Source organism: Borostomias antarcticus (assembly GCF_949987555.1).
Source record: "Borostomias antarcticus genome assembly, chromosome: 21".
Lineage (NCBI taxonomy): Eukaryota > Metazoa > Chordata > Actinopteri > Stomiiformes > Stomiidae > Borostomias > Borostomias antarcticus.
This window is the reverse complement of record NC_140254.1, coordinates 9,413,050-9,426,629: the sequence shown is the minus strand read 5'-3', so window position 1 is coordinate 9,426,629 and position 13,580 is coordinate 9,413,050.

The window sequence follows — 13,580 nt, the reverse complement described above, 5'->3', positions numbered from 1 at the left end:
CCAAATAATTGTAATTCTGCAAAACATTCTGAAAGTTGTGTAAACCTTATCATCACTGTGGCATCTGCTCCACATAATGTTGATCATCCCAGCACCTCGATCCGACCCAACTTCAGGAAGCATTGCGCATTTTGGGATTAAACAGCTCCAGTAGATATATTCTATTATAACCAGAGGGCATTACAATAACATTCAAAACGAGATCTATTGACTGCATGACCTGTTAGTCTCTAGACTCCGGAGTAGGCTATACCCCTTGACCGCTGCGCTCACGGAGTCGTGGTGCACGGCCCGCTATCTCTACAAACGCATGCAGTCTCCCACATAATTCGGGGTAGGATAAGTAGGCTACATGTAGGCTACATCCTCTCCCCCTTTCTGTAAAGCGCACATTGTGTTGCCTTTGTATATGAAACAAGCTATAATGATTTAATTGATCTGACTAATAATCAGTTATTGCAGTGGTATTCCACTCAATTCCTTTATATCACCACAACTGACAGATGTTCCCAGAACAGTAACGTTTCAGTGTTCAACTGGCTTTGTTGGACACCTACTAAGATAAATAACGTTAGACTGGTGAACAATGCGGATTTTATGTCGGTTTCACAGCGCAAATGATCTGTCTTCTGGTAAGACCCACAGTTGCAATTATTTGACTAACTAGGTCTATACTGTTCGTAGCTGGCTGAAAGCTATAAGTCTAATAGCCCAAGCCTCCAAGCTTGCGTGGCCGGCTGCAGGGTGCTTTTCCTCTGTCGCGGGGGAGACGTGCCGTCGTTATACCTTTATCGTACTTTTCCCAAATAGGCCTAATGCAAATTCGAGGATACGGCCTGTTAGGTAGCGTGTATCTTTATAATGTTTGGGGGTTAATATAATATTAAGGACTTTGTAAATGCCCCTGGTTAGCAGCTAGAAAAATGGCTATTGATCTGGCTGTTGCGCGATCTAGCTCTTGTGTTGTTTAGCTCGGAGCGGTGGTAGCTATGGTAACGGGGCACACGCCTGTCAATCATAATGATTCCAGTTGGTCATTTGCTCAGAGAACTGTCAATCAGTTGTTATGAATCACGCCCAGTTTTGAGTGAGTGAACTTTTTGAGTGGCAGATTCAGACCTATAAAAACATATTTTAAAAGAATTTTTATGGAGGAATTCTGAAATAGTTCAACACATTTGTTTTGTTGTTGCCTAAAGATATCTGGAAAGTGTTATATTGAATTACCATGTTAATCCTTTAAAACAGTTCTCCAGAGCACTCGTTTTTGCTGGTAGGGGTGTGGAAGTGTTGGAATCGGACTGATGAGTGCGTTTTTGTAATAGGATACGAAAAAGGCGAGGTTGCTGCGAGTGGTTGCTACGCAAAGCATAGCCTACCGCTTGATTTTATTAATGGCCTCGTCAATGAGATTGACGGCGCATTTAATACTAATTGTTATGCGGTTGCAGCCGGGGGTTAAAGAGTATTTTACCACGGCTGCTAGCCAATCAGCATCAAGTCCAAACTCCGTTGTAGAAAATCCAATTAATGTTCTAAATGTTGCCACTGTACTCAACATATTAAGGCATTATGTCTAGAGAAAAAAGTAAGCTTACTGCATGTATCTAATGTCAAGACCTGGGTCAAATACGAATGATGAACAACCATATATGTGAGTTTTGATTTTTGGATCAATAACAGATGTACAACCATACAAAAAATATTTTGTGTGAATGATATACATCTCAGTACACAACGTCTTTGATGGAGTGCTACGCACTCTTTCAAAATGTTCAATGAGTATTCTTCATAGTTGCTAGGGTATTTGACCTCTGGTTGACCCGGCTGTGTGTGGATTCAGTGAACAGGAAGTGCAGCTCATACATCCAAGAGAGATCGGCTAGCTTGGGCTGTCTTCATCCATCTCAGAGATCGGCTAGCTTGGTCTGTCTTCATCCATCTCTGAGATCGGCTAGCTTGGGCTGTCTTCATCCATCTCCGAGATCGGCTAGCTTGGTCTGTCTTCATCCATCTCTGAGATCAGGTAGATTGGTGTGTCTTCACGGTCACTCTGGTCATTGCTCTGTCATCAGCCAAATATGTCCCCAGGGACCTGCTGGCACCATTTACCATCAGACTGTGATGAATGACACACACACACACACACGCACACACGCACACACACACACACACACACACACACACACACACACACACACACACACACACACACAAACATGAAGGGAAGCATGCACACACACACACACACACACACACACACTCACACTCACACACAGGCATAACACTTAGAAACACACAACACACTAACATGAGTGATAGGAACCAACAAGCTCAAATGTCAAGGAAACGTACAGTACTCACACTCCCCATGTCTACCCAATCATCTCACTCAGGACCTCGGGACTTGTCATAATTCTCTCTCTATCTCTCTCTCTCTCCCCCCCCTCTCTCTCTCTCCTCTCTCCTTCTCCTCTCCTCTTTCTCTCCTCTCTCTCTCTGTTCTCCTCTCTCTCCCCTCCATCTCTCTCTCTCTCTCTCTCTCTCTCTCTCTCTCCTCTTTTCTCCTCTCTCTCCTCTCTCTCTGTTCTCCTCTCTCTCTCTCTCTCCCCTCCCTCTCTCCCCTCTCTCTCTCTCTCTCTCTCTCTCTTTCTCTCCCCCCCATCTCTCTTTCTCTCTCGCCATCTCTGTCTCTACTGAGGAAGAACATGGGAACCAGGTCACACACACACACACTTCGCCGACATTCTCACGTTATCGGTGAGTCACGCATTTCCACGTCCCCCTCCCTCTTTTGTCAGCGTCCTCTCATTCTCTCTCTCTTCCAGGACGCCGTGGTGGGCGGAGCCTGAGGCGTGTCCGACGGCGCCCTGACAGCAGCTGTGGACGACACCTGCTCGCCTCGCACGCCCCTTTCCACTCCGCTTCATTCCCCCTCCTCCTCCTCCTTCTCCCCCTCCACCTGCTCCTCCTCCTTCTCCTCCTCTTCCTCTTCCTCCCCCTCCTCCTGCTCCTCCCCCTCCTCCTCCTCCTCTTCCTCCCCCTTCCCCTCCTCCTCCTCCTGCTCCTCCCCCTCCTCCTCCTCTTCCTCCTCCTGCTCCTCCCCCTCCTCCTCCTCTTCCTCCTCCTCCTCCTGCTCCTCCCCCTCCTCCTCCTGCTCCTCCCCCTCCTCCTCCTCCTCTTCCTCCTCCTCCTCCTCCTCCTTCTCTTTGTCTCTCTTCTGGCCCCTGCCGACCCTCTCTGAACAGGTCGGCTCCCCCGAGGGCCGGTTACGACACCCTTCACTTCCTCCTCCCTTCCATCCCTCTCTCTTCCATCTCTCCATCCCTCTCTCCTCCATCTTTCCACCCCCCTCTCCTCCATTTCTCCATCCCCCTCTCTTCCACCTCTCCATCCCCTTCTCCTCCATCTCTCCATCCCCCTCTCCTCCACGAGAGCGAGAGAGAGAGAGAGAGAAAGAAAGGAAGAAAGAAAGAAAGAAAGAAAGAAAGAGAAACAAAGAAAGAAAGAAAGAAAGAGAAAGAAAGAAAGAAAGAAAGAAAGAAAGAGAAAGAAAGAAAGAGAAAGAAAGAAAGAAAGAAAGAAAGAAAGAAAGAAAGAAAGAAAGAAAGAAAGAGAAAGAAAGAAAGTAAGAAAGAAAGAAAGAAAGAAAGAGAAAGAAAGAAAGAAAGAAAGACAGAAAGAGAAAGAAAGAAAAAGAGAAAGAAAGAAAGAAAAGAAAAAGAAAGAGCTTCAGGGTAAGTGCAGAACAGTAAATGTGTGAGTCAGTAGAGTTCTCCCGTTCCATGCTAACATCGCTATCTCTCAGCAGTGCTGCTGCACCCAGACACTTATCCCATTACTATTCTAGTGGGTTTTTCTGGAACAGGTATTTTCCACACCATTATTCACATTTTATGCTCCAGTGAGGTCATCAATCCCAATCCCAATGTTCATTATCACATGTGCCAACGCGTTACTCTGCCCCTGGCATGTTCTCTTTACCCTTATCCACGCAAACGCACACGCGCACACACACACACACACACACACACACACACACACACACACACACACACAAACACACACTCACGCACGCACACAAGCACATGCACACACCGCGCACGTCGATTGGTCTATGAGATAATTTAGCTTAGGAGTTCCAGCATCAATTAGCATCATCCAGCCAGCACGTCTCACACTAAGAGGCCCTCCTCTAGCAGCAATCCCCTCAGTGAAAGGCAGAGCTTACCCTGCTGGGTTGAGAACATATTCCATATACCACAGAGTGGACACCTTCGCTTCAAGGCACTAACGACACATCCCTTTAAGAGACCCACTTAAGGGCTGTATTCATTTGATCCTGGAGGGAAGCATCCTGGGTCATTGAAAACAGTGGAATTAAAAGGAACAGTTCTTTAGTTTCGGTGTAGGGGGACAATTATGAGTAAAAAACTAAAATAATAAAGTCTGAACTCTAGGATCCGGTTGACTAGTCATATAGTGGTGTCGTTGGGAAAGTGCTTACTCATTTCCCAAGAAGGGGAAGACTCCAGCTGTGTGTGTGTTGGTGCGTGGGATACGTGCTACTCTGGAGGCTGGGGGTCTTCGTCTGAATCAGTATTCCACAACACTGGCAGAAAGCACAGACTGGGTCATCCTGTGTGTGTGTGTTTCTGTGTGTGTGTGTGTGTGTGTGTGTGTGTCTATTCGCTGGTGTAGCTACGCATTTTTCCAGACATCCAGACTACTTCTCTCACCGAGTTAGAGTTGCATTTGGAGCTGCGTGTGTATGTTTGAGAAAGAGAGTGTGTCCGTATGGATGTATGCCTCGGCATGTATGTGTGTGCGTGTGTGTGTGTGTGTGAAGGAGGGTATCCAGGATCAATTCCAGGGTATTATCTAGCAGCGGGCTCCTGGTTGTTGAGGTGCATCGTGGGTAATGAGCAAAGTGACTCGGAGAGGAGGAATCAATAACCCTGATTTCATTTGCCCAGGTGTTAGAAGTGCCATCGTTGCGCAGTGGCAAAACAGCAGGAATGTTCTGGATGTGTGTGTGTGTGTGTGTGTGTGTGTGTGAGTGTATGTGTGAGTGAGTGAGAGAGAGAGAGAGAGAGAGAGAGAGAGAGAGAGGTTTGACAGTAGCCTGAATCGCTAGTTGTGCTTACATAGAGCATGTGTGCGCATGCGTGCTGGAGCAAGTGAGGAAGCTATTTCGTGTCTAAAGACGTTTCTAAAGATCATATTACAGAGGCATGTGAAATACCACAACAGGCCTATGCTCTCTATGTAAGTACAACTAGCGATTCATCAAGACAGATTGATGAAAACAACAGTTTCGCGGCAGAAAATAGATTTTTAGAAACTGCATTCTCAGTGCCCCCACCACCGCCATTACATGGATATACTGGCTCGCGCTGGATTTTACATTTCTTCTACAGGCCTCCGAACTACACCAAAGTGATCTCGGTGAGTCAAACGTCTTATAATATGTCGTAAATAAGGTCCAGGTTGTCAAAAACGAGCATTGTCCTTTAAGGGGGGCATATGAACTGCATGAGTGTGTTGGGGGGCACAATTATTATTAACTATGTTTGATGTTATTGTATTCCTGGAGCACTGATGCAAACTAACTATAGCCTATGACGTCACATACTAACCAAATCGTTCTTCGATTTAATACATCCAGATGTATGAATTGATGCCAGGAGGAGATTGACACTGCAATCAGTGCACTTAAATACAGTATGATAAAATACAGTATGACTGATACGATCAACACGTTAAACCATCAACAGCAAATGCGGCTGGCCTAAAGATAGCCTACCACATCAGTCCTCATCATTTAAAGCAGTCACATCAGTCCTCATCATTTAAAGCAGTCAATTACACAGAGGTAGCTTATGCACAAGCACTGGAAAAAACACAGTCATGCAGACACACGCATGCATGCATGCAGACACACACACACACACTCTCTCACACACACACACATACGCACACACACACACACACACACACACACGCACACAGACACACACGCACGCACGCACGCACACACACACACACACACACACACACACACACACACACACACACACACGTGCGCACACACAGACAGTTAAAAGTGTGTCATGGAGTAGCCCTGTGATGGGACTGCAACCAACCAACCAACCACCCAACCAACCAACCAGCCAACCAACCCACCCACCCACCCACCCACCCAACCAACCAACCAACCAGCCAGCCAACCAACCAACCAACCAGCCAACCAACCGGCCAACCAACCACCCACCCACCCAACCAACCAACCAACCAACCAGCCAACCAACCTACCAACCAGCCATCCAACCAACCAACCAACCAACCAGCCAACCAACCTACCAACCAGCCATCCAACCAACCAACCAACCAACCAACCAACCAACCAACCAACCACCCAACCAACCAACCAACCAACCAACCAACCAGCCAACCGACCAACCAACCAGCCAACCAACAAACCAACCACCTGACCGACCAACCAACCAACCAACCAACCAGCCAACCAACCAGCCAACCAACCAACCAACCAACCAACCAGCCAGCCAGCCAGCCAGCCATCCAACCAACCAACCAACCACCCACCCACCCAACCAACCAACCAACCAACCAACCAACCAGCCAACCAACCAACCAACCAACCAACCAACCAACCAACCAACCAACCACCCACCCGACCAACCGACCAACCAACCAGCCAACCAACAAACCAACCACCTGACCGACCAACCAACCAACCAACCAACCAAACAACCAACCAGCCAACTAACCAACCAACCAACCAGCCAACCAACCAACCAACCAACCAGCCGACCAACCAACCAACCAGCCAACTAACCAACCAACCAACCAACCAGCCAACTAACCAACCAACCAACCGACCGACCTACCGATCGACAGAGCGAGCTTTAGAGTACAAGCATTTTCAATCTGCTGAATCTTCTCCTCTCTTGCCTCATTAGAAGATTAGTAGTAGCTGTGGTGTGGGTGGCATCGAGCTGATTAGGTACTGGTGTGCACATTTTTGTGGACCGACCAATCGACAGAACAAGCTATAGAGTACTACTACTTTGTACTAAACTGAGTCAGCAGTTCATGTAATCCATCCACTTGAGACTTCTAATTCCTAACTCTAGTTTTTTTTGTGTTTTTTTTTCAGTGCAATTCTCACAGTTGCCAGGGGAATGCTGTCGCCATGGCTTTCCCTGGAATGAGACTTGACAAGCAAGGTAATAAAAGAGGTGATGAAATTTATCACAGAAATGTGTTCTGTCAAAAAGCGCTATGATGCGCCAATAAATGCATTGTCCTCTTTTTACCTCCACTTCCCTCCCTTCCGCATCCTCAAGGTATGACTGACTTACTCCCTTTCATTTTATGGAGGTCAGACAAAATGCCTGTGGGGGGATACACATTTCTCCCCCTCTTCCTCTTTTTCTCTCTCTCCACCTGCTTCAAGGTCAAGGAGGCCTGTGCAAGTGTTCTAGTCGAGCCCACAGGGATGTTTAGAGGCCAGTAAGGTAGCCAAGACAGCGAGGCAGAGGCGCGGATCACGTTCCCCATGCAGGGGTGATTTTTATTTTTTTTACCAAGGTCCATTTCTATGTTACCGCTGCTTCACGAAAAAAATTTCACCTCAGATGAACTCCCCCTCAAGTTCTCAAAGTTGCAGGTTCGCTGCCAGAAAGTGGGCAGCTTCTTCCCTCGCAAACCTCTATGGAAGCCCTGGAAGTCCAGGAAGGCCGACCCTCCATGCGGGAGCAAATTCACCAAGGCTCCAAGCACGCCTCGCCACCTTCCTACGATTCCTGTCGAATCTCTCCACAAAGTACCAGCAGCCCTTATTCCAGCGCTCACTGTTTTACTCGATGCCAAGCATGTGATGATGCCAGCGGGGTTGATATCCAGTTTAATGCCAAGGTTTGTCAGTATACTAGCACAATTTATCCCAGAGTAAATGCATTACTCATTGTCCCTGTAACTGGTGCTCTAGCTGGTGCTTCTCAGTAGTTAGACTGTCCATCTACAAACAATGATCATGAGGCTCCACCCATGGGAGAGAGCAAAGCGCTAAGGCAATCAATTCCAGTGCTGAGTTCTCATTGGGTTTTAATCAAGATTTCTACCTTGTTCCGTCTTCTCAGGCGATTGTGTGGCCTGCGGATTCCACAGGTCAAAGACGCGTTCAGAAAGCATTAATTAGCTTCCTCAAGGCTAATGACTGTGGAGCCATCATACACATTGTTCTGTGAAAACCTGACTTTGGGCAAAGTTTCTTGCCAGTTACAATTCTTTGAACTTGACCTCAATAGAATAAAAGAGATTTAATCATGTTTGAATTCATTAAGCCCCGAAATGACAGTAGATGTTTTACTCCCGTGAGCCATGTTCCAGCATATTTTTTTAAATCAACAAAATATCTCCCTTCAAAAGACAGGGAAGTGGTTTGATATGAGCCGCTCACAGAATCTTCAGGCGAAAGACACTGCCACCTACATCTGCACTTAATCATGAAGGGAAAAGCTGCACCAGTGCTGTATTTAAGTGGGTCTGTACAGTAATAAGACTGGCATGCTAGACCGATGAAGAGTCGGGGAAAAAGTCACTTGGAAGGAGAAGGTGATTTGGGAGTTCCTAGCGAGTCAATTTGACCGCCGCAGTGCACCGAGCAATCACAGACAGGGCGGGGATGGAACCCAGACGAAAATATGACCGTTGGTTTTAAAGATGAAATATGTCTGCCCGACCCCATTCTCTTTTCCCCAGATTAAATTCAGCTCTCCCTAAATGGGGACAGATAGTGCCAGAAACGACAAATGGCCAGACTCGAAGTGTCTTTTTAGAACCCATTTCTGGGGAACTGAATTTCAATCGTCTGAACGGTAAATGAGAGGGAAGGAGAATTAGATAACAAACCGATGGCGGCCATTTTGAACATTTTGGATGTGCAGGAGGAAGGCATTTTGAACATTGTTGATGTGCAGGAGGAAGGCGCTGGAGGCTTAGACTGAGTTCCCACAGTGGTGGAGCAGCTCTGGTCGGACTGGGTCTTCGAGTTAAGCTCTGTCCCAAACACATATCACAACAGCAGACACCATTGTATATAACATCACTGCACACACATTAACACATTGGACACAGACTGTATATACACACATCTTACACCATTTTGTATTTTGCATGTCCTGTCATCTGCACTGTCCTGTCTAGTCCTTGCACCCTGTCTATTGTCTATCCATTAGTGCTATGCACCGACTGACCAGAACACATTTCTAGAATGTGTAAAACCTACAGTAACTAGCAATAAAACTAGTTGTGATGAACACTCATGCAGTCTCTTCTAACCCAAAACAACTGGCCGCATTCCCTCAGACATACTGTACATTATATTGCCTTCTGTGAATAATTCGGTTCACAGCAGCAAAACAGAATACAACCTATTATGCATATTATGCTACAACCAAAATCCCATGGTGGCGCCTCACACCGAACCACCACAGGCCACACTGCCAACCCCCCCTCAACCTTATTCAGCGTTAAGCTCCCCCCAGATGGCTGCTGCCCCATCACACGCTGCTGGTAAATGAATGGCATCATTCCACATCGCCAGCACTACCCCACGGGGCCTTTTAAAGGACAAGACTGATATTATGTTTAACGGGCTTGTTGCCGGCATCTCTCTCTCTCTCTCTCTCTCTCTCTCTCACACACACACACACACACACGAGCGCACACATATACACAATCACTCACTCTGTTTCTCTCTCTCCTCCCTCTCTCTCCCTCCCTCCCCTCTCTCTCCTCTCCCTCCCTCCCCTCTCTCTCCTCTCCCTCCCTCCCCCTCTCTCCCTCCCTCCCCCCTCTCTGTATGCTGCCAGTCGTGAGACTGATAGACCCCTGTCCAGAGCTGCTCTCCCTGTCAGCCCCCCTGCTAATGGAATCAACGTAGTTGACAGATAAACCCGCCCGCCACCACCCTACATCACCCCTCCCCAAAGGCGCCGCTGCCTTGACCCCTCCCCAAAGTCAGTAGGGGAGGACGCTTTGTCACCGGCACACCGAAATTACATTTCAAGCTTTTATTTATTAATGTATATGATCCACCCTGCCTGGCCCCTGAGGGTCTCTGGCTGTCGTCTCCGTTTCCCTGGCAGTGGGGAGGGGCCACGCAGTCAGTGGGGAGGGGCCACGCAAGCAGTGGGGAGGGGCCAGGCAGGCAGTGGGGAGGGGCCACGCAGGCAGTGGGGAGTGGCCATGCAGGCAGTGGGGAGGGGCCACGCAGGCAGTGGGGAGGGGCCGAGCAGGACGCCTGGAGGGACCGGATGCTGGTTGAACTCGGCAGGCTACAGCATGGCTGCTCAACAACTTAGAGCCAGTTTCAAGCTAAGAGGGTTTTGAATCTTCATTGACAAACTGGGAGAGAGAGAGAGAGAGGAGAGAGGGAGAAGAGAGAGAGACGAGAGAGAGAGGAGGGAGGAGAGAGAGAGAGGAGAGAGAGAGGAGGGATGAGAGAGAGAGGAGAGAGAGAAGACAGAGAGAGAAGACAGAGAGAAGACAGACAGAGAGAGAGAAGACAGAGAGAGATAGAGAGAAGACAGAGAGAGAGAGAGAGAAGACAGAGAGAGAAGACAGAGAGAGAGAGAGAGAGAGAGAGAGAAGACAGAGAGAGAGAGAAGATGGAGAGAGAGAGAGAGAGAGAGAAGACAGAGAGAGAAGACAGAGTTTTAGTGAATTATTCATTTCCTTATGGAACGCCCCCTCAGTATCCCCCTCAGTCCTCATTATCCCCTCAGTCCTCAGTATCCCCCTCAGTCCTCAGTATCCCCATCAGTCCTCATTATCCCCTCAGTCCTCAGTATCCCCCTCAGTCCTCAGTATCCCCATCAGTCCTCATTATCCCCCTCAGTCCTCATTATCCCCATCAGTCCTCATTATCCCCCTTAGTCCTCATTATCCCCCTCAGTCCTCATTATCCCCCTTAGTCCTCAGTATCCCCCTCAGTCCTCATTATCCCCCTCATTCCTCATTATCCCCCTCAGTCCTCATTATCCCCCTCAGTCCTCATTATCCCCCCCAGTCCTCATTATCCCCCCCAGTCCTCATTATCCCCCTCAGTCCTCATTATCCCCCCCAGTCCTCATTATCCCCCTCAGTCCTCATTATCCCCCTCAGTCCTCAGTATCCCCCTCATCATCCCCCTCAGTCCTCAGTATCCCCCTAATCATCCCCCTCAGTCCTCAGTATCCCCCTCATCATCCCCCTCAGTCCTCAGTATCCCCCTCATCATCCCCCTCAGTCCTCATTATCCCCCTCAGTCCTCAGTATCCCCCTAATCATCCCCCTCAGTCCTCAGTATCCCCCTAATCATCCCCCTCAGTCCTCATTATCCCCCTCAGTCCTCAGTATCCCCCTCAGTCCTCAGTATCCCCCTAATCATCCCCCTCAGTCCTCAGTATCCCCCTAATCATCCCCCTCAGTCCTCAGTATCCCCCTCAGTCCTCAGTATCCCCCTCAAAATCCCCCTCAGTCTTCATTATTCCCCTCAGTCCTCATTATCCCCCTCATTGTCTCCGCTCCTGCATGGCTGCCCTGAGGGGGAGTTCTGTCAATATCCATATTCATTTAGTCAGTAGGTGACCCCCACATAAGTCCTCAGGAACCGCTTTCAGAGTATATTACCCCCCCCCCCTCCTGTGGTAGACTCAATTGAATACCCTCTGCTGTGGGTCTGTGGCAGGTAAGCCACCATAACAAATTCTCTCTCTCTCTCTCTTCCTCTCTCCCTCTCTCTCCCTTCTCTCTCTCTCTCTCACCTCTCCATAATACCTCCGAACTCTTGCCCCCCCTGCAGCATCCAAATAGACCGATCCTGGAGTAATGCGGCCTCTACCCAATTACCGGTAAATTGCGCGTGAAGCATCCCTGAAAGTAAAGTCCCCTGCATCAAGCCCCCTGTTACCTTCAATATTGATGAGCCTCCGCCTGCATCTGCGTGGCAAACTGGCCTTCCCCTCGTCTGTCCCTCTCTTCCCTTCGTCTGTCCCTCTCTTCCCCTCGTCTGTCCCTCCCTTCCCCTCGTCTGTCCCTCTCTTCCCCTAGTCTGTCCCTCTCTTCCCCTCGTCTGTCCCTCCCTTCCCCTCGTCTGTCCCTCTCTTCCCCTCGTCTGTCCCTCCCATCCCCTCATCTGTCCCTCTCTTCCCCTAGTCTGTCCCTCCCTTCCCCTCGTCTGTCCCTCTCTTCCCCTCGTCTGTCCCTCTCTTCCCCTCGTCTGTCCCTCTCTTCCCCTAGTCTGTCCCTCTCTTCCCCTCGTCTGTCCCTCCCTTCCCCTCGTCTGTCCCTCTCTTCCCCTCGTCTGTCCCTCCCATCCCCTCATCTGTCCCTCTCTTCCCCTAGTCTGTCCCTCCCTTCCCCTCGTCTGTCCCTCCCTTCCCCTCGTCTGTCCCTCTCTTCCCCTCGTCTGTCCCTCTCTTCCCCTAGTCTGTCCCTCTCTTCCCCTCGTCTTTCCCTCTCTTCCCCTAGTCTGTCCCTCTCTTCCCCTAGTCTGTCCCTCTCTTCCCCTCGTCTGTCCCTCTCTTCTCCTCGTCTGTCCCTCTCTTCCCCTAGTCTGTCCCTCTCTTCCCCTAGTCTGTCCCTCCCTTCCCCTCGTCTGTCCCTCTCTTCTCCTCGTCTGTCCCTCTCTTCCCCTAGTCTGTCCCTCTCTTCCCCTAGTCTGTCCCTCCCTTCCCCTCGTCTGTCCCTCTCTTCCCCTCGTCTGTCCCTCTCTTCCCCTAGTCTGTCCCTCTCTTCCCCTCGTCTTTCCCTCTCTTCCCCTAGTCTGTCCCTCTCTTCCCCTAGTCTGTCCCTCTCTTCCCCTCGTCTGTCCCTCTCTTCTCCTCGTCTGTCCCTCTCTTCCCCTAGTCTGTCCCTCTCTTCCCCTAGTCTGTCCCTCCCTTCCCCTCGTCTGTCCCTCTCTTCCCTAGTCTGTCCCTCTCTTCCCCTAGTCTGTCCCTCTCTTCCCCTAGTCTGTCCCTCTCTTCTCCTCGTCTGTCCCTCTCTTCCCCTCGTCTGTCCCTCCCATCCCCTCATCTGTCCCTCTCTTCCCCTAGTCTGTCCCTCCCTTCCCCTCGTCTGTCCCTCCCTTCCCCTCGTCTGTCCCTCTCTTCCCCTCGTCTGTCCCTCTCTTCCCCTAGTCTTTCCCTCTCTTCCCCTAGTCTGTCCCTCTCTTCCCCTAGTCTGTCCCTCTCTTCCCCTCGTCTGTCCCTCTCTTCTCCTCGTCTGTCCCTCTCTTCCCCTCGTCTTTCCCTCTCTTCCCTAGTCTGTCCCTCTCTTCCCCTAGTCTGTCCCTCTCTTCCCCTCGTCTGTCCCTCTCTTCTCCTCGTCTGTCCCTCTCTTCCCCTAGTCTGTCCCTCTCTTCCCCTCGTCTGTCCGAGAGAAGAAGCCGCCAACTGAACTTGCAGAAGTAGGTCAAGGATTCCAGAGGCACTGCGTCGGCTCGGTCCCAGACAGTTCCTCTGCTGGCCACAGGGAGGCGCTGTAGATCCATCGATAGGAGAGAGAGAGAGAGAGAGACAGAGAGAGAG